The sequence below is a fragment of the Choloepus didactylus genome, chromosome 3, assembly GCF_015220235.1.
Source record: "Choloepus didactylus isolate mChoDid1 chromosome 3, mChoDid1.pri, whole genome shotgun sequence".
NCBI classification, from domain to species: Eukaryota; Metazoa; Chordata; class Mammalia; order Pilosa; family Megalonychidae; genus Choloepus; species Choloepus didactylus.
In genome coordinates this window covers 138,777,427-138,799,633 of record NC_051309.1, presented here as the reverse complement: position 1 = coordinate 138,799,633, position 22,207 = coordinate 138,777,427, and positions in this window count along the sequence as shown.

The window sequence follows — 22,207 nt, the reverse complement described above, 5'->3', positions numbered from 1 at the left end:
GCTGCGGTGAGAGCATGCATGGTCCTGTTGTCCTCCCATAGATGCTGCGGTGAGAGCATGCATGGTCCTGTTGTCACCCTGACTTCAGATTTCCAGCCACCATAACTGTTGTTTTAAGATACCCACTTGGTTGTAATTTGTTAGGATAGTCTGAGGAAATTAATACAGTAGTTTAATATGCACTATTATTACAAGTGAGTCTTTAATTTTATAAAAGTCTTTAAACTGTATGTAAGAGAATAATTATGCTTACTTTCTTTAATCTGCCAAGGTCATGAGCATCATAGAAAGACTAGAACTGAAACACATGTTTGTATTTTGAGTTAAGGACAATTTAGTTATTTTTTTAATTATCATTTTTATGTAGTATGGAATTTGAATCATTATTTTTGTATTTTTACATGTATATTCACTAGTGTTATGGAACTGTAATTTTCCTTTTTTGATACTGTCCCATTCTGGTTCCCTGTTCCTGAGCACAACCTTTAATAATCTTTTGAGCAACACTATATTAATGGAAAACTGTCTCAATCTTTGTTTCCAAGAAAATACCTGAATTTCATTCTCATCTTGATTGATATTTTTTCTGGGCATATATTATGCATTGATACTTATTTTTCCTCAGAACTTTGAATGCATTATTCCATTTTTTTCTGGATTTTACTGTTCCTTTGGGAAATTCCCTGTTAGAGTGATTTTCTTTTTTATAATTCTTTACTGGGATTTTGTTTTATCTTTTTAGTGGCTTTTAAGTTCTCCTTTTATTTTTTTAAAAGTGGCAGCACTGAATTACTTATTTGAATGTGGCTAAAAGGGGAAATTTTAGGTTGTGTATAAGTTACAAGAATAAAAATGTTTTTAAAAATCCGTTGAACTGCACAACACAAACACTGAACCCTCTTAGCTACTCCAGGGCTCTTCTCTATGAGTGTTTTTCAGTTTCATCTCTTAGCTTCTCCTCTCCTTTCTTTTTGAGTTTCTGCAGTTTTTACTACTGTATATTTTGGTTTAGATTCTTTTTTATTTATTTCATTCAGTTCTTGTTGCATCATGAAATAAGGATTCAAGAAGTTCATTAAATGTGTAATTTTATCAATCATAATCTTTTCAAATTTTGTCATTCTTCATTCTGTCAAGTACTTCATTTTGGAAATCCTATTTGTCAAAAGTTGGATTTCTTTATTGTATATTTCATGTCATTTAAACCCTCTTTCAAATTGCTTATTTGTCTCTCTGCTCTAATCTAGTTCTAGTTTATCCCCAAATCCATCTGAACTTTTATAATAAGGAGTTTTCTTTCCTTGTGTATTTGACTGTTTATTAAATTTTATTAATTATTTTAAATATACTTTTTTTCATTTCCATTCCATTTTTTACTGGAGAAGTTGTGGGTTTATGGACCAATCATGTATGAAATATAAGCTTCTCATATAATACCTTATTAGTAAAACTTGCATTGCTGTGATACATTCCTTGTAATTGATGAAAGTACAGTTTTTTATAATTGTACTATTAATTATAGTTTATGGCTTACCTTAGGGGTCACTGTGTTGTGTAGTTCCATGCTTTTTTGTTTTTTCTTTAATTATTCTAGTAACATATATATAACATAAAATTTCTCCCCTTCTAGACACATCCAAATATATTATTCAGTGCTGTTATTTATATTCACAATTTTGTGTTACCATCACCACCATCTATTACCAAAATATTTCCATCATCCCAAATAGAAACTCTGTACAATTTAGGCATTAACTTATCATTTCCAGCTCCCACCAGGATACCTGGTAAGCCATATTCTAGATTATGACTGTGAATTTGCTAATGCTAATTGTTTCATATCATTGAAATTGTACAATATTTGTCGTCTTGTGTCTGGCTTGTTTCACGCAGTGTGATGTCATAAAGGTTCATCCATTTTGTGGCATGTATCAGAACTTCATTCCTTTTTATGGCTGGGTAATATGAATTATTTAAAATAGACTTATATTTATAATTTCATCTGATACGATTTTGAACTGGAGCTCTTGGTGATTTGATCCTGCTGGTATTATAGCTGCTGAATTTTGTTCCCAGTGTATTATAATTTTGGAGTTGTGAGCTTCTTTTTGGAAGTCCTTTCTCTGTATGTCACAGTTCTGGAGGCCAGAAGTCTGAAATCAAGGTACTGGCAGGGCCTTTTGCGAAGAATCTTGACTCTTCCATCTTCTGGTGATGCGGCCATTCATTGGTTCATTGCAGCATGACTTCAGTCTTTGCCCACATTTACACATGGCTGTCTTCCCTTTGTGCATCTCTGCTTGTGTGTCCAGATTTCCTTCTTGTTATAAGGGCACTCATCATATTGAATTTAGGGCCCACCCAAATCCAGTGAGACCTTATCTTTATTAAACCTTGTTTTCTAATAAGGTCACAATCAATTATGTCAGGGTTTAGGAATTGAAAATGTCTTCTAGCAGCACAAGTCAACCCATAACAGCACTCCAAACAAATAGTATAAAATTTAATATTGATTTTGTGTCAGGATACACCCATAATTAAACATTTTCTCCACCATACTCTATTGTTTTATAGTAAATTTGCCTAGAAGCATGTGTGTTGGGGTGGGGTGGGGCTGGGGGGCAGTGCAATACTGATAAATTGGAAAAAATGTGTATTGCTTGCTTTTTTGCAGGGGAGGGAGGCTGTTTAAAACTTTTTTTTGCTAGATTGGTTATCTGGGAATTCTGGAAAAAAGTTGGATAAGAAGATTTGAAAAGATTAAAGTACTAGAAATATTCACTTACCTGCCTGAAATGTTCATTAAAATATTTATTTAAAAATGACGGGTTGTGCAATTTATAGAGGAAATTTCACCAAAACAATTATAGTATTAGGAAACCAATTTAAATTATTTGTGGCTCAAGGCACTAAAAGGTTGCAGAATTAATTAACATTTGAAGTGTGTAAGTGCCAGTGTTTATTAATATAAACCTTTTAATAACTTATTAGTGAGTGTGAAAATAAAATAACATTTATTGAGTATTTAGCAGTTCATAGAGTGCCTCGACAGAAGCGTTTTATTTGAGCCTCAATAAAGTCCTAAAGCAGATATGGCAGATATTATTATGCTCATTTTACATATAGGTGATCCAAGTCCTAGCCTAGTTAAATAACTTTCTTCCTAATATTTAGAGGTGGGATTTCATTCCAGGCTTTCTGACACAAAATTCAGTGCTCTTATAATCACATCTCTATATTAAAGATACCAGAGGTAATTTATAAAACACTCAAATTGTTTTTCACATTCTGAGTTTTAATAAGAATAACTACTTTGATTATGTTGAAAAGTTTTTGGGATCTGAAAAAAAAAAAAAAAAAAGAAACTCCTGAAACAACAACAGTGTTGTTATCCAGATTTTTGTTGAACTTTTTTTCCTTTCTGTGGGAGTTATGTGATTATAATTACAGCTTTTTAAAGATCCTAGTGTGCTAAATGTTGGGTCTCGGGGCACCAGCTTTATCATGTAACAAATAGTGAAATGATATTCTCCTTTAATTACTTAATTCAATTAGACATATTATGTAAGATGATCTCAAATAAACCTTGTCACAGTGCAGATTTTCCTTGTTAAAACTAACAATAACAAATATTGGATGTAACTGGAGGATTTCTATTTTGGGCATATTTCTATCTAGTTGAATATAACATAATTTTAGCATCTGAGATTTTATTAAGAAAGTATGTGTGAGCTAAGCCTTAGCTAACTGCTATAATAGTCCTTTTTCCTTTCCACAATTTTCTTCCAAAGATATGGGATACACATGTATCTTTTGCTTTATATTTTAACTTGTGAAATGATATGGTCTAAGGGAGAGATTGTAGATGATGATACAATTTTCTGTCGATAACTATTTTGATTTGAGCTTTGGTTTTGTATATTTTGCTGTTACTCTGTGAGTTCCTGTCACATTGGGACTCTGATCTCACAGTATGGTACTTTGGATATATTTTACAAACTGTAGTTAAAGAATAAATGTTTATCAGTAAAGTAAATTATTGCATAATACTTGCTTTGCATATTGTTTAAATATACATATTTTCCTTATGATGTCTGTATGTTTATAACTGCCCATATCTTTGAAAAAATTTATGTCTAAATCAGGTTAAAAGTATGTGCTTAGATTTATTCATGTATGTCAAATTGTTCATTACAGGTTATTAAACTCCATGAATTCTAGCACTTATTTTTTATTATGTGATGAACACTAAAAATTCAGTTGATTTCATGGGTTGAATATCATTTTGTATACTGTATCAAATTCAAAAATTAATTAGAAATGAGGAGGTTGTAATTCTTTAATGTAGTTCTTTAAGGATGCTTATAAATGTCATCGTAGATAACTTTTATGAGATACCTAGAGGCTGCATGGGAATTATACATCATCTTGAATCTAGAGTTATTTGTTGGCTTGTTTGTTTTTATTTGTTTGGCTTGGACTCCAGATTTTCCCTCCTGTGTTCTGATTTGCACTTTCTTAATTTATGAAACCCATCTTTTTTCACTAAAGTTATTTATTTGGTCTTTCAAACTATTTAGAGTATAGTCAGTTTCTTAAAATATGCAAAATGTGTAGAAAAAATTTTGTTACCTAGAAAATGTATAAAATACTCTATCCAATTTAGGAAATTACTGAATTTTAATCTGATTCAATATCACTGATTTATTGACTATGAATAACAGAAGCACAGTCTTTTATCAAAGTGGCATACATAAAAATCCAGTTTTATATTTATATTACTGTTAATTTAAAGGAATGGATATTACAGAAGGAATCACATCATTTAAATCTAAAGCGACTTCAATAGATTCTACTTACTAACAACATAAATATACAGGCACTTATAAACTCGTTACAATGATCTTTAAAATCTTTACAGTGATAATAAGGAGTAAGAAACTCCAATAAAATAAATCAAGCAAGCATATAAATTCCTCCCTAACCCCTGCCAGTAATACCACATTCTAACACATTCTAACTTTCTTCCAAAGATAATTTTCACTCTAACCTTGACTGGAGATAATGCCACCACACACACACACATACACACACACACACACACACACACACACACACACACACCAGTCACTGTAACAATAGTTAAGAATAGGGCAAGGGACAGTTAAGAAAAATATCTTCTTTAGTAGTTCATTTCTCCCTATGACATAATTTACAAAAGGTTTTCTCAGGTCAGTTTTCCCTTAAGGATAAGATCATTTGAAAATACTCAGCATTGTCTCACAACAAATGTATCTGGCAGGGCTTTTATGAAAACCCTGTGACTTGTTGGCATAATCTAGGATTTACAGTGATCAAATTTATCAAGCCAACACAGAAAACACTATCTATCATGAGCTGAACAAAACAATGATAAACAGTTATCTCCTGATGCTACGTGTCACAGCTGATGGAGTCCTGCTGATACATTTCTTTCACCAATGACATAACACTCTGTTTTATATAGCAGTGCCTCAGGGCACAGTGAAGGGTTTGGAACCCCATGGATGTTGAACAATTTTTCCCACTGTGCATCTGTCCTTGAGACTGTCATGCATGTGTTATTAACTTTGCTCTGTAGCTTACCCTCAGGCATGCAAAGAGGCATGGAACATGGCTTTGGAGTCAATAAATTGCTGTGATTTTGTGGGTCTATATCCAACCATATCATCTAGCATTTGTGAAACTGAACAGTTAAAATTTCCAAGGGAAATACAAACAGAAGTTTTTGTTAAAACGTACTGCACAGCAGCACATTAACTTACAAAAAACAAAATCATCAGAAATGACTTGTCTTTCAGATCTTACATTCTGGAGGGGGATGGCAGGCAATATACAACTAAACCAATGACCAACATATTTAAGATAGTAAAAAATGCAACAAACAAAATAAATATGAGTTTTTGACACAGAGCGCCTAATGGTATGGGCAGAGACCTATTTTAGAATGGATGCTCAGCATAGAATAATTTGAGATGGTGATATCTTAGCTGAGACCTGAGGTGCAAGAAGGGGTCAGCCATGGAAGGTCTTAAGATCTTCCCATGATGTATTCTAGACTTGCCTACAGAGAAAAACAATTAGAACATCGCTGAGGCAAAAATGACCTTGACTTGTCCAATGAGGCTATAATGTGATAGGTGAGGGGATAGTAGCAGGACCAGTTGAGGTAAAGTTTTGTAGATATTTGGGCCTTAATTATTGTGAAGTAGAATGATATTGGAGGAATTTGAGCATGTAACTAATTTGAAGTCACTTATACTTCACAAGGATAACTCTGTTTTAGGAAGTTTTGATTGTGAGTAAAGAGATTGGGAGTGAAGTCTGGGATACCAGTAACAAAATTTTACTTTTCTTCAGAGCTATTTCTATTAAAAAAAATAGAACCAAGCCTATCTAAGACCCGTCTATTCATTTTAGCAATGTTTGAAATTAATTAATACTATCTATTAATGAATCAGGGAAGATGATGATAATGACTGAGAAAATAAATGACAGAATTACACTTCATTTCTAGGTATCTTCCTTAAATTTAAAAGTATATGTACACAAAAGAAAAAACTTTTAAATCATATTTGACATTTATTTTTTTACATTAATAGTCCATTCATATTGCAGTAAAAAGTAAACAATAAAAAATAAGAAAAAGAATTATTCCCACAGATCTGAAAACAAAAGCAAACAAAGAGAATTACAAAATAGAATTTTGATATATTTTGAATGGAATTTCAATAAATAAATATATATATATATTGCATATACAAATTTGAGGACTATAGCTAAAGTAATATTTAAAGGAAAGCATGACTTTAAAATTGCTTATGAGGAAACAGGAGAAAATAATATTGAAATAAGCAAGTAAAGCATGATGGAGAATGAAGTTGTAAATATATAGAGCAAAGTATATAAAAAGATACAAAAAAAATGGATGTATAAGATTTTAAAAATAAAAGTGATTAAAAAAATGTACTCTTTAAAAAGATAAATAAGGTGAAGAAATCTCTGGGAATGTCAAACAAACACAAAAGGATAGACAATAAATTCAAAATATGAATTTTAACAATACAATAACAGCAGATATATGAGTTTTAAAACATATGAAGATAATGAAAACTCTATCTCCCAAATTTGAAACAAAGACAAAATAGAATTTTTAAAAACAAATGTAAGAAATAAAAAATAGTGGGTTAATAATCATTAATGAAATTAAAACCTAATCAAATATCCATTCATACAGATCCATTGATGCAAATGGTGAGTTCTAATAACCTTCTTTAAGATGTCCCTGAATATAGTATGCTGGGGCAAGTTGCAGATCTTAGCAGCCTTAGAAGGCTAATAAAACCTTGATTCCAAGACCAAATAAAAACAGTGCAAAAAGGTAAATTATAGGGCAATGTTACTGAATGAAAATTGATATCCAAGGCAAAAATGTCCTTGACTTGTCCAATGAGGCTATAATGTGATAGATGAGGGGATAGTAGCAGGACCAGTTGAGGTAAAGTCTTGTAGATATTTGTAAATATTGTAAATATGAGCTAGCAATATTAACAATTTTTACAAAACTTCCTCATTGAATGGTTATTTCAGGAATGCAAAGATATTTTAACATTATGAAACCCATTATGGAAATCACATTACTGAATTAATAGAAGGAAAATAGACTACTAGGAATAGAAGAGAATTTCCTGAGTTTGATTAAACCTATACCATGCTTAGACACTTTCCACTTAACATCAGAAACTAAGAAAAAAGATGCTTCATATGACTGTTGTTCAAAATAGCACTGGAGTTTCAGGTCAGTGTAATTCATTTATTCATTTGTTCAACAAGTATTTATTGAGCACCCACTATGTTCCAGGTACTGTTCTAGAATCTGGGACACTGCAGTGAATGAAATACCCAAAAAATTGCTTTATTCATGGAGCAAACAACATTCTGTTGACAGGAAACAAACAATAAAATTAACAGGCTAATGTATGTAGCCCATTAGAATGTGATAAGTACTATTAAAGAAAGTCTTCAGGGAGGAGGGATTTAGGAGACAGGAAGTGCAGGGAAGGGTTGAAGGACACGAGAAAGTGAGTCATATAGATGGATGGAGAGGAGCAGTCCATGCATAGAAAATGACAGATACATTTGAGGGAAAATAAAGGGCTCATTGTGTGGCTGGAGCTTAGATGGGATCAAGGAGATGGTGAAGGAAATGAGGTGAGAGAGGAAATAGGAGACATGAACACTAAATGAGATGGTAAACTATGAGAGACAGGATTTGCTTTTATTCTTAACAGGATCATTTAGGCACTGAATTGAGAATAGACTGGACAGGCCAAAGGTAGAAATGTGGAGATAATTAGAGACTAATGTAAAAATCCAGGAGCAAGATAATGGTGGCTTATATGAGAATGGTGTGGTAAAGGTGGTAAGAGGTTGTCAGATTCTGTATATATTTTGAAGGTAGGGTTAAAAGAAATTGCAAATGGATTTGATGTGGGGTTTAAGAAAAAGAGGAATCAGGAACAATGTAAAATATTCACTGAGAGGGTAGAATTTAAAGGGGAGCAGGTATAAGAAGAAAACCAGGAGTTAGATTTTGGAATTTGCTAAGTTTGATATGTCTATTAGACATGTAAGTAGATGTTAAGTATGCAGCCAGATAAAAGCATCTGAAGTTCTAGGGAGAGATTTGTATTGGGGTGGTTGTTGGAAGAAAAAGTGGGTCAAGATAAATAAATATTTTTAATATAGGAGAAATAATAACTTGTATAAACAAATCCTGATGGGAATAATATAGTTGAGAGAGAAAAAAACTAATGATGCTGGAGAGAGTTGGAGGTTTGCTGGAGTGGTGAGCCCAGTGCACAGGAGGGGATAGGAGGAAGTACATAAGACGAGGCAGTTTAACCATAATAAGAGGAAGAAAGAATATTTGGAAAAAAATTCTTTAAATGAGCAGATGTGCTCATGAGAATTTATTGACGGTCACTTCGACTTGCTTTTGTTATTCTCCATGAAATATTAAGTAAAATCATCAGTTGAATCAGCTGTGGGAGGTGATGTAGCCATGTATTCCCTAGGAAATCATAAATAATGCCATACATATAACATTGATAACTTATAGCAAAGAACTAGATACCGTTTATTAAAACAGAAAGCTAAACAGAAAGCTAATAGAAACCAGAAACCCACATAATCATACTTTAAAGTGATGGAAAGAAATAATTGTCAACTTGGCCAATGTAAATATCCTTCAAAAATGAACATTTTTTTCTACCTTTCCCCTGTTAATAATGAGTCTTTACATGCGTCCTAAAGGTGAAAGGGATCGCTTCTCTCCTCCAGCAGTTTAAGACTTCTTAACTTTGAGAAACTAGGTTGAGCAGGAGCTGGAGATGTTTTGTGCCTTTTCCACAGTGGTTATCATCCTCCTTCCTCATGCCTGCACCACTGAGGGAGACTCTCTGGTCTTTTCCCTCCAGTCTTTCATTTGAGCACCCAGTGGAAATCCATGAGAAAGGACCAGTGAGTGAGTGTGGACTCCTCTTGAGTCTGGGATGCCCAGGGGTTCCGTACGACGACCTATATCCAGCCTCTAGTAACACATTAAAATTTGGGTGAATTTTCCTTATCCCCTTGTATGGTGGTCACTGCTCTTCTTCCCATAATTTGCAGAGTTAAAGCAGCCTATGCTTCCCCTCTCTTCTTGAAGGGATCGGCTCTCCTTGTAATTCTGGGTTCTTGATTGCTGTGTCACTCACTTCTCTAATGGGTCCAAGGAAAAAACTATGATTTTATAGTTTATCTGGCTTTTTAGAGTTGTATTCTTGCACTGTCCAGATTTCTTTAAAGGCATCTTATAAACAAACAGAAAATAGAGGATTCATCATTATTAGATCCGCATTAAAGGAAATATTAGAAGATATTCCTTCAGCCACAAAACAAGTAATCCTAGATGGACACTAAAAAAGAAGAAATGAAGATACATGAAAATGAATTTTGACTATTACAAAAACAATAACAATAACTTGTAGTTAAAATATTTTTACAATTAAAGTACATGACAACAATATTAAATAAATCAAGAGGAAGAGGGAGGTACTGTAGTATAGTCAGTCCAAGAGCCTTGTATTTTCTTGGAGGAGTTAAGGCATGATTTTAAGCAATCATGGATGCATACTGTAGTATCTAAACTAACCATAAAAGAAATATGGGCAATTAATAGTGGAATGATGTAAAATGCTCATTCAATCCAAAATAATTATGAAGAGAGAGAAAAGGAAACATAGGACAGGGAGGTCAAATAATAAGACGGAACATCTAAACCAAAATTCAGCAACAAGAGGAAAATTTCATAATGAATAGGTTCATGTATTCAGGAAGATGTATAAATTCACAATATACATAAACACATTTCCTCAAACGTATGAGATTAGGTGGATTTGAAATAAGAAATAGACGATGTCACAAATATAAAGTGACATCTTAATCTACCCTGTCGATTAATAAGAACTAGCACAAAACCAAAATTATTAAGCATGTAGAATTTTGAGCAGAGATAAACAGTGAAAGATACTTTTTCTGACCTCAAGAAGCTAATAATATAGTGAAGATAATCATTAAATAAAATGTTGAAAACAATGTGCTACTGTGCGGTGATGGAAACTTACATTAGCATATGGTACCACAAAGAGGCACTCAACCCTTTTAGTGAGGGAGGAAAGATCATGGCAGTTGTTGTTTATATTATTATAAGTATATTATTATATTATTATATACTTATATTATAATAATATAATAATATATTAATATAATATATAATAATATAATAATATAATAATATAATAATATAAGTATATAAGTATATAAGTATATAAGTATATTATATATATTATATATAATATAATAATATAATAATATAATATAATATAATAATATAAGTATATAATAATATAAGTATATTATAAGTATATAAGTATAATATAAGTATATTATTTACTTATATTATTAAAGCATTGTAGATTTACTGAAAAATTATGCAGAAAATACAGAGTTCCTATATACTTCCCCCCAAACACACATGCACACAGTTTTCCCTATTATCAAAATTTTGCACTAGGGTGGTATCTTTGTTACAGTTGATGAAACCAATGTTATTGTAATTGTATTATTAACTGTAATCAATAGCACACACTAGGGTTCATTCTTTGTGTTGTGTTGGTTTTTAAAATTTTTTAGTGTGGTAACCTATACAATATAAAATTTCCCATTTTAACCACTTTCAAGTATATGGTTCAGTGGTGTTAATTCCTTCCCCACCCTCGTCCTCTACCTGTGTGAGGAAGCGGGATAAGGCTGTGTTTCCATTCCAGGAAACTATTGAGTTAAGCTCCAGAGGGCTTCAGTAAAGTTGGAAAGTTAATCCAGTAAGGGAATTGTCAGGGTATAGACACTGAAACTCCTATTTTATGTGGCCATTATAGTTGCTCACAAATGCCTAGTGGTGGGGTGAGTTGAGGGGATGACATGGAGAGCCTATCTAATTCTGTGAGTCTGGACCATCTTTGAGTGGAATTTGCAGTAAACTGGGATCCTTATTCAGAAGAGATGTTGTCTGGGTTCCTGAAGGGGTTGCAAAGCTCCTCTTTCAAGTTATCCCATGTATGAACCTTATCAGCATGATGAACTGGAAAGGTAAGGTCATGGCGTGAGTAGGTGTCTACCATGACCAAGGCATAGAACATAGCTTGAGATGGTGGGAAAGGCCCAATATAGTCCACTTGCCGTGTGCAGCCTGGTGTGGCCCCTCCGGGAATCGCCCTAAATGTCTTTATTGGGCTCTGGATTGTAGTTGACATCTCTCACACTGGTAAATGGAAGATTAAGCCTCTTTTAAAAGAGAGAGGTATACACTGGATTCCTGGGCTCTTGATTACATGGTGTTGGAATTTCCATGTCCAGTTTGGTTATGGATCCACCCAACAAAAGAAGCAGACATGGGAAATTCAGCTATTTCTTTGAGGGTAAGTTCATTATCCTTATCTGCCAGGCAGGGCTTATCCTCTGCCTTTCTCCCAGAAGAGTCTCCGGCCACCTTGGGGGACAAAAAGAATCTCAGTGCATCCTTTATTGGCTAGGTCATTCCAGTGATGTTCACTGTGATACAGGTCTTGTCATGTACATTAACATGAGTAACATAGACAGTGCCTTCCCGTGATGCCAGTCGTTTCCAGAGGTCCCCTCCTCACACTGCAGGAACCTTTAATTCTCTAATCGTGTTCCCCCAAGAACCTGACCAGACTGTTAAGCCTTTGGTCCATGAATCAGTAAACAGGTACACGGTGGTAGTTGGGTCTGAGTATTCCAGGGCTAAAAGGATAGCTCACAGTTCAGCCAATTGGGCACTTTTTTCTAGGGCCAGAGGTGGTATATAGTTTGCCTTAGGCAAGGGAAATAGGCTGCTGCTCAACGGATGCTGGATAGCTTCAGCTTGGCTGATCCATCAATGAGGCAGTCAATGCTGAATATCTGGTGGGGCATCCTTGAATCGGGTTCCCCAAGATGCCAATGCAAGGAAGGAAGGGCCTTCATCTGGTGTTCAAACAGAATCATTGTTGAGGGGGAGCTCTGCCACCCACTCATGCAGGCATGTCACTCTCCAGTGACTGGGGCAAGCATTATTCTGAATATTCCATTTCCATTTGATGATGCTGTGTTGTTGGGCACTTCCTGGTGAGGGTTCTGATTACCCAGGACACAGGACGTGAAAGGGATTTCTGGCCTCAGGAGGACCTGGTGGCTCTTGGTGATCCTTTCCATTTCTCCCAAGGCTCCATAGCATGCCAGAAGTTGCCTCTAAAAGGGTGATTAGTACTGGGTTGTATCTGGGAACTTCTTGGTCCAAAAACCCAGAGGTCTGTGAATTCCTGTTGCTCCCTCCTTCTGCCAGAGTGATGGATCCAGGTAGTAGAAACCTGTAGCTCAAACAGCTTCTGGGCTCTGGCTGCTTTTAACTCTTGCAGGGTCTGTTTCTCCACTGTTCCCCAGTGGAAAGTAGTGAGCAAGAGAAAAAGGCATTTACCAGGTCATCGGCCATATACTAAACACTTGTGGAGGCCGCAGTGGCTTCCATGAGAGTCACAATGTCTGGGACTACAGGCACCAAAGGGGGCACTTCTGCATTCAAGTGCCGATAGTCTAATCAGGTGCCATGCTCTGCTCACCTATTTCACTGGCCACATTGGGCTATTATAAGCAGAGATAGTGTAATGGAAGGCACTATCCTTTACAGGTAGTAATATCCTTTACCCCACCAGGGAGGCAATGTTGTTGCTGTTGCACAGTGTGGTGAGGGGACAGGAGCACAGGTCCACCCATCACCCAACCATGATGGTCAGAATTCTCTGCAATGGGTAGCGTATCCCTGAACCTGTCACTGGAATGTCCAGTGGTGCAAAATATCAGTCCTTATAATGCATTCCCCACTGACTGGGAAACACAACCACAGATGTGTCCAAGGGGCCAAAGGGACCAACCTACAGGTTAGCAGTAACCTCCCATTCCCATCCCCTTGTGGAATGCCTGAAACCTCCCAACACCATTCATTGCCCCCTCCCCTCTGTGTTTCCTAAAAGACAGTGAACTGGGTGCATGCATACAAATGCACCATAGTGATATTTCACTGTCCTCAAATTATACATGCACTGGGTGTATGGCTTTTGATCTTCAGGGGATGGATGGGGTCCTTGACCCCAACCCTAGGCCATTTTCAATGTAATCAAGTCTGGATAAAGAGGTCTTTCCTGTGGGCCAAGTTCCTCAGTTGGTACCAAAGGGAGAGATGGAAGATCTTCAGTATCCTCCTCCCCTTCTACTGCCCATATCTGGGGATTGTGGGGAGGGGGTCAGAGAGGGGCAGATTGTCCCTGTTGAGCTGTTGAGCCTATGGACTTCCTTCTAGTTTATAATTTTCCTAAAGTCCTCCATTGGAGATCCTGTCTATAATGTCTGTTGGGATCCCGTGCTCTAATAGCCACAAGAATATAGCTTGGTGAATCGGGACCCTGAGAGAAAGGTTTAGCCACTAACCACCTTGGGGGTCTCAGGATTTGCTGGGCTAACAGGCAGGTGCCTACTGCTATGCACTCTGGATCCTCGGTCAGTTATCATAGGGAACTCCTATTATGATCCTTTGCCCCAAGCAAGGAGGGTTTGATAAACCAGCTCAATCAAGTCTCCCAGGGAAGCCCTGAGGTGAGGAGGAGAACTAGCTTGTCACCCTACTCAAGGGGTTCCTTTTTACTAAAGTTATCAATGTCCCACTATAGAAACATCTGGTAAGGGAATAAATCCCTCCAGCAGGGGCGGATTATACACTTGCCAACATCCAGTTGTTGCAGCATTACCATGGCTTCTTCCTGGTTACTCCAAAGCTAAGTTGGAATTCGTGGGAGGTTACCTAGAGTGGGCTATGCTCACCTGACTCCCTGGATCTGGTCAAACAGAGGCTGTGGCTACAGAGCAGAACTGGCTACACCCTCAGCTACTCCTTCCCCATTGTCCACTTCCTTAACTCCAACTGACTATGAGTTGATTAGAGGACAGAGTTGGATGTGAGGCAGCTAAGATTCCTCCATTCATCCTGGTTGATTAAGCTGTTAGTAGCGCACTCATTATAAATTGGGCTTGCACTTTTGTTTTCACCTCCAGGTCCTCATCTTCAGTTCTAACTGTCTCCTGAGTAATGATTGGACTCACACTAACCACAGCATCAGTCTGGGTGACCTGAGTGTGGGTATGCCTGTTTCCAAATGAGAACATATATAAGAAACCCTGAGCCATGGGAGTGTATGCCAGGCAGTGGAAGCCCCAGCCTCATTGATTTCAGCATAGAACCAGCTAACCAACTCCCTGGCATTCATGGGGGTAGTTTTCAAAGTCCCATTTATAGCTGCCTTTCCCCCAAAGGATGAGCCAGCAGTACCCCTACCCAGGGTGGTATAGCAGGGGAGACCCTTCAGTATAGCCCACATCACCATGAGTCCTGTGTTGCCCAAGATGCTCCAGTACAGAAGGAATCAAGAGCAATGAAAAGAACTGTCAAAAAACCAACCCACTCCATACTTCCCTGTGCACCCTGCTCACTTTGTCAAAATCTGTGGAGCACGTTGCTATATGATGCTTTGTGAGAACACAGGCTCAAGCACAGTAGAGATTCTCAAGAAATAACAACTTTATTATTTACACAGCATAAGGGGTCTAAAATAACAGAGGAAGAGACCCCATCATGATCATTCCCCAGGGGATGCCAACTGCTGCAGTCAGGGTTGGTAGATGACGTTTCCGCTCGCCCCACGTCCCATCAGAGATGAGACAACTGTATTGCCCAAGGGTGGGGTATTTATACGCCTCAGGGGGAAGGGGATCGTCACTGAGGAAAAATCATGCATCAAGCAAACTTTGTGCAGATTTCATGCCCTGGCAAGCTGCTGAGGCTGCCTGTTCCCCTTTTAGGCTCAAGGGATGGTCAGGCTGTTCCATTTCTGAGTAACTTATTTTCATGGTTGAGTTGTAATGTCTCTGACAACGCTGTGAAATGGAAACATATCAAAATATCTGCGTTCATCCAAGCAAATAGGGCAAAGAAGGGGGTAGGTGAGGGCTGGGAGATGGCTGCTGAGCGTGTCTGTGACTTCCCCAGCCATGACATACTTAGAGAACATCTAAAATGAATATGGGTTTAAAATCTAGAAATCACAGGGAACTTTTGAAAATCGACAAAAAAGATAAGATGTCTCCCCTCAAATAAGCAAAGTACATGAATGGACAATTCACAGAAGAGAATATAATAATTGGCTAATAATTGATCTACTGGTAAATAGCGGAAAGTAAAAACAAGAAGAGGTTTTTTTTTTCCAGTTTAAATCCTTCAGATTGTCATACATGAGCATAGCACATAATAGCAAGTGAATATGTGGATGTATGGAAACAGGAACTCTTATGAATGACTGGGAGGAAGGTGAAACCATTGAGTCTTTCTGGAAAACAATTGGCATAACTTAATGAAATCAGACCTTTATATAGAACTCCTAAGCACCTATTCTAGAGAATTCTCACAGAGATCCATAAAGCCAAAAGCATGAGGTTATTCACTATAGGATTTTTGTGGTAGTAAGAAGTTGACAGCAACTAAGATATTATGTGAAGACATATGATAAATATGTTGTACGTGTGTATAAATTACTATGAACTGAGATATCTACATGCAAAAGAATGAAGTTGAACTACTATCTCATTCCATATTCAAAAATTAACCCAAAATGGAATTCCTTACACTCTCACAAACATTGGGAACTGACAATTTAGTAGGCCGAGCCCTAGATCTTAGGCTTGCCCTTATGAAGCTCGTTACTGCAGAGAAGAGGCTAAGCCTACTTATAATTGGGCCAAAAGGTCACTCCCAGAGAACCTCCTTTGTTGCTTGTACGTGGCCCATCTCTCTAAGCCAACCCTGCAGGTAAACTCACTGCCCTCCCTACTACATCGGACATGACTCCCAGGAATGAGTCTGGACCTGGCATCATGGGATTGAGAAAGCCTTCTTGACCAAAAGGGGGAGGAGAAATAAATGAAACAAAGTAAAGTCTCAGAGGATGAGAGATTTCAAATAGAACCAAGAGGTCATTCTGGAGGTTATTCTTAAGCATTTAATAGATATCCCTTTTTAGTTTTTAGTGTATTAGAATAGCTAGAAGGAAATACCTGAAACTGTTGAATTGCAACCCAGTAGCCTTGATTCTTGGAGATGAATGTATAACTATACAGCGTATGTGGTGTGACTGTGTGATTATGAAAACTTGTGGATCGCACCCCCTTTATCCAATGTATGGACAGATGAGTAGAAAATGGGGAAAAAAAATCAAATGAATAATGGGGGGGGAGAGTTGTTTTGGGTGTTCTTTCTTTACTTTTATTTTTATTCTTATTTTAATTTTTTGGAGTAATGAAAATATTCAAGAATTGATTGTGGTGATGAATACACAACTATATGATGATTCTGTGAACAAATGATTATACATTTTGGATGACTACATGGTTTGTGACCATATCTCAATCAAATTTCAAGAAAAAAAAAGAAAAATTTAACCCAAAATGGACCAACAATCTAAATACAGCTAAAAACATAAAGCTCTTAGAAGAAAATATTGGAGAAGATGTTCTTGACATTAAATGTAGCAATGAATTCTTAAATATGACACCAAAAGCATGAGTGAAAAAAGAGAAAAAATAGATAAATTGGAAGCTATCAAAATAAGAAACTTTTGTGCATCAAAGGAAATTACCAAGAAAAGTAAAAACAGCCAACAGAATGTAAATCATATATTTGACATGGTCTAGTATCCAGAATATATAAAGAACTGTTAATCTCAACATCAAAAAGATAAGCAGCATACTTAAAAATTGGACAAAGGGCTTGAACAGACATTTCACTACAGAAGATGTACAAAGGGCCAACACACATATGAAAATATGCTCAGCATCATTAGTCATTAGGAACATGCAAATCAAGGCCCCAGTGAGATATCACTTTACACTCACTAGAAAGGCTAGAATAATAATAATAAAAAGGAAAATAATTGTTGGAGATGATGTGAAGAAACACAATCCTTGTATATTGCTGATGAGAATGATGATGTGGAGAAACAGGAATCCTCATACATTGCTGATGGGAATGCAACATCTTGCAGCAGCTGTGGAAAATAGTTTGGCAGCTCCTCAAAAGTTAATCATAGATTTACTTTATGACCATAATTCTACTCCTAGTTAGGTATTCCCCAAATTTAAAACAGGTACTCAAATGCATGTACATATATGTCCCTAGCAACACTTTTTATGATAGCCAAATGATGGAAACAACTCAAACATCCATTAACAGATGAATGGATAAACACATTTTAGTTTATACATATGATGCAGTAATATTCACCATAAAAAGGAATGAAATACTGATGCAAGCTATAACATGGATAAACTTCGAAAACATTTTGGTAAGTGAAAAAAGCCAGACAAAAAGTGTTACATATTGTAGATTCCATTCCAGTGAATTTGTGAGAAATACCCAGAGTAGGTAATCCACAGACAGAAAGCAAATTGAAGGTTGCTGGGGGCTGTAGGGAGTGGGGAATGGGCAGTAACTTCTTAATAGGTACAGGTTTTCTTTGGTATGATGAAAATGTTTGGAACTAGAAGAGGTGATAGTTTTACAACATTGTGAATGTACTAAATGCCACTGAATTGTTTGTTCACTTGAAAACTGTGAATTTTATGTTTTGAGAATTACATCATAACAAAATAGTATTATCAATTGAATACTGAATATATGTAATCCAATATAACTACCTATAGAAATTTAGGTAAATGTTCAAAATCTATTTTTTGGTATAAACATTAAAAATAGCAGGATAACTATAGCAAAGTACATTTGTGTACATTAGAACACATATATACTGAGCACATCTATCTTTCGTAAGGGTACATGGATATGAAAGTAAATGGGATGGAGAAAGATAAAAGTTGTAATCAGAGATGAAGGAGAAAAATAACACAAAACAAAACAAAAGAGGATGATTTAGTTCCCTTGGCTGCTCAAGCAAAGACCATACAATGGTTTGGCTTAAACTATAGGGATTTATTTGTTTACAGTTTTGAAACTAAGAGAAAGTCCATTTCAAGGCTTTCTCCCTGAAAACCGTGTCATTCATGGACTGGCTCTGATAATCTTTGGTCCATAACTTGTCACATGGCCACACACACTGTGGTGTCTCCTGGTCTCTCCCTTCTCTTCCAGGCTCTGGTGAGGTCCAGCTTCTGGCTGCTCCCTCTGTGGCTTTCTTTCTGTCTGAATTTCATCCCACTTATAAAGGACTCCTGTGATAAGATTATGACCCAACCTAATGGAGGTGGGCCACATCTTAACTGAAGTAACCTCATCAATAGATCCTACTTGCAATGGGTTCACACCCACAGGAACAGATTAAACTTAAGAATGTGTTTTTTTGGAGGAACCTACAGCCTCAAACCACCACAGAGGGTTCTTAGAAAGACTGACCATGACACTTTTCCTTGAAATGATAAGTTGTGATTAATTCAATTATTACCAACCAGGGTCCAAAAAATCATGTATCTGCAAAAGGAAAAATTGCATTGAGATAAATTATATGCTGCCATTTTTACAGTGTGAAATGTCTGGCTTTTATTTTTGGATGATTTCCCTTTCACTACTTTTCAATTTTTCACATAGAAATATAAAAGTGAAATTGAGCTGAGTGAAATAGTGGAAATCCTTTTTCGGAGTTCCTTGCCAGAATGCATTTTTAAAGTCATGTAAAAATTTGATTGAAACGTGAACTTTAAAATGAGAAATATACTGACACTTACTGTACATTTGTTCCAATTGCACAGTTCTTAACACTAATTTCTTTTAACAAGTACATCATAGGAGCTTAACAGGGTTATCAGAGGGATTGACTTCTCAAAATTGTCTTTTACAAAGTATTCATCACTAGCCTTATTTAAAATGCAAGTTACATGAATGCTCTTTTAGAAGCAACAATTTTAGCCTCAGCAAGATAGGATCCTGTTTTTCCCCTCTATAAAATTCTTATATAAAGATTGATATTCTGACTCTGTTTGTAAGTGTGGGGTGTAACATGGTGTAAGGAAAATGAAAGATAAAAGTTCTGTTAAACATATCAGCTGTACAAAAGTAAGTAAAAGTAAAACAGTTGCCATCTGTTTCTGAGCAAAGCTAATGAGAGAACTTGTTCAATTTCATATCGCCTCAATGTGAAAATAATAAAACCATGACTTCTATGAGTTAAAAAACATGCCCCCCTAACCTCTCCTCCCAACCTCTAGTTTCACTTGTTGAGAAACAAGGAAAACAAATAGACATGTGGCCACCCACATGGTTGTGTAAATTTAAATAAAGTGAAAATAATGTGTGACAGAATGCCTGAAGGTTTTGCTCAGTCCTTCACACATGGACTCAATTCTTTGGCAAATTCTCCCTCCCTCTATATGAACTTTATAGACCATTTTCAAATTAAAAGTGCCCTCTCTTCTTCCATGTTTTAATAACTGGTGGCTGAACGAAAGCCTGGGAAGTGATTTGGGAACACACTATCATCAACTAGGATTGTTATGACTTTTGTTAATTAACTGGAAATATACCAATATTGTAAGATGCTAAAAATTTCTGAGGAGCTTCTTGGTATGTGTGATGATGCTGTCTTCAGCTGGAAATGTTTAAATTCTATTTGATATATGCACTGTATTAGGGCAAATTAATGTTTCCTTTAGCTATCACCTTAGAGTTACACATAGGGGCTAACTGATGTGCAAATTAATGACGTGAGATGATCAAAGTCACCAGATTGCATTAATGATGGGGAGTGACATAATTCTAACCTTACTTGAAAAATTTTAAGAGGTGATGTTCCAGTTTGCTAATGCTGCCATTATGCAAAATACCAGAAACAGATGGGCTTTTATAAAGGGGTTTATTTGGTTAAAGAGTTATAGTCTTTAGGCTATAAAGTATCCAAGGTAAGGCATCAACAACAGGGTACCTTCACTGAAGGATGGCCGTTGGCATCTGAAAAACCTCTGTTAGCTCAGAAGGCAGTTGACTGGTGTCTGTTTGCTCCCAGGTGGCGTTTCAAAATGGCATTCTCCAAAGTGCTGCTCTTGGGACGTTTTGTCCTCTCTTGGCTGCAGCTCTCTCCAAAACGTCACTCTCACTTGCTCTGAGGTCCCTCTGTTTGTGAGCTCTTTTTATAGGACTCCAGTGAACTAATCAAGACATACCCTGAATGGGCGGGGCCACATTCCCATGGAAACATTCAATCAAGAGGTCACACCCTAAACAAAGGTGTCACTCACAGTTGGGTGGGTCACATCTCCATGGAAACAATGAGAAGGCTCCAACCTAATCAACACTAATATGTCTTCCCCCACAAGATTGTATTAAAGAATATGGATTTTTTTCTGGGAGACATAATATACACAAACCAGCACAGGTGACCGCTGCATCATTTAAAATTCTAAATTACCCAGCTCTCTAGTGGAATGAGGACCTGCTACCCTCTGAAATTCAAGTCTACAAGGAAAGTATGAATAACTTTAGAGTAGCCACTGTAGACCCATACTCACAAAAGGATTTCATAAGTCTGCACACAGAGCTGATCAAAAAAGCCACATTAGGGTCACCATTTAAGTTGGTAGATTAACACTTGGTCTGTTTATGGTGCTCTTGTGAGTGCTTTGTGGATGAGATGTTGGCCTTAGACTTGTATTCTATTCCTCCTTATTCCCTTGCTTCAATATTTTTGTTCCATGAATCCCATTCTTCTACACTTGCTTCCTATCCAAAAGTTAACATATGGCAAATGACTCCCCACCTGTCAAAACACTTTTACAACATCCCTTTCCTATATTTGTCAATCAACAATTTCAGAGTCTGCATTTTTTTTTTTTTTTTTGTAAAGAGCCAGATAGTATTTTAGGTTTTGTGGGCAAGACAGTGTTTGCTGCAATTACTTAACTATGCTGTTGCCGTGTAAACATCACCGTAGATGTTATGTGAAGGAATGAGTATGCCTGTGTTCCAATAAAACTTCATTGACAAGACAGTCAGCTATTGGGATTTGGCCCTTGGGCTGTAGTTTGCTGATACCCGATTAAACAGGTATGCCTACAGGAAGGAAACCATAAGACTGCTCAGGTGGGGAGAGAAGCTTCCTCTGCTGTGCTTTGAGACTTAACAGCAGGACTGACTAACACAGTCTTTGCACTCCTTTAGACTCTAGAAAGAGGTGTTTTTTTTTTTTTTTTTTTTTTGTGTGTGTGTGTGTATGTGTGTGTGTGTGTGTTTTTGTCAGGCCTAAGTATGAAATCCCATTGTAACGCTTACAAGCTCTGTGATCTTGGAAAATGACAAACTTTGAAGTCTGTATTTTTCTTATATATAAAATGGAATAATTGTAATATATGCCTCAAGGACTTGTTATGAGGATAAAATGAGCAAATGTGTATCAAGGGGAGCATAAATAGATCATATCTCAGGGTTTTGATTTCAGGAAGTGAGCTCTCAATACAGATAAGCCATACT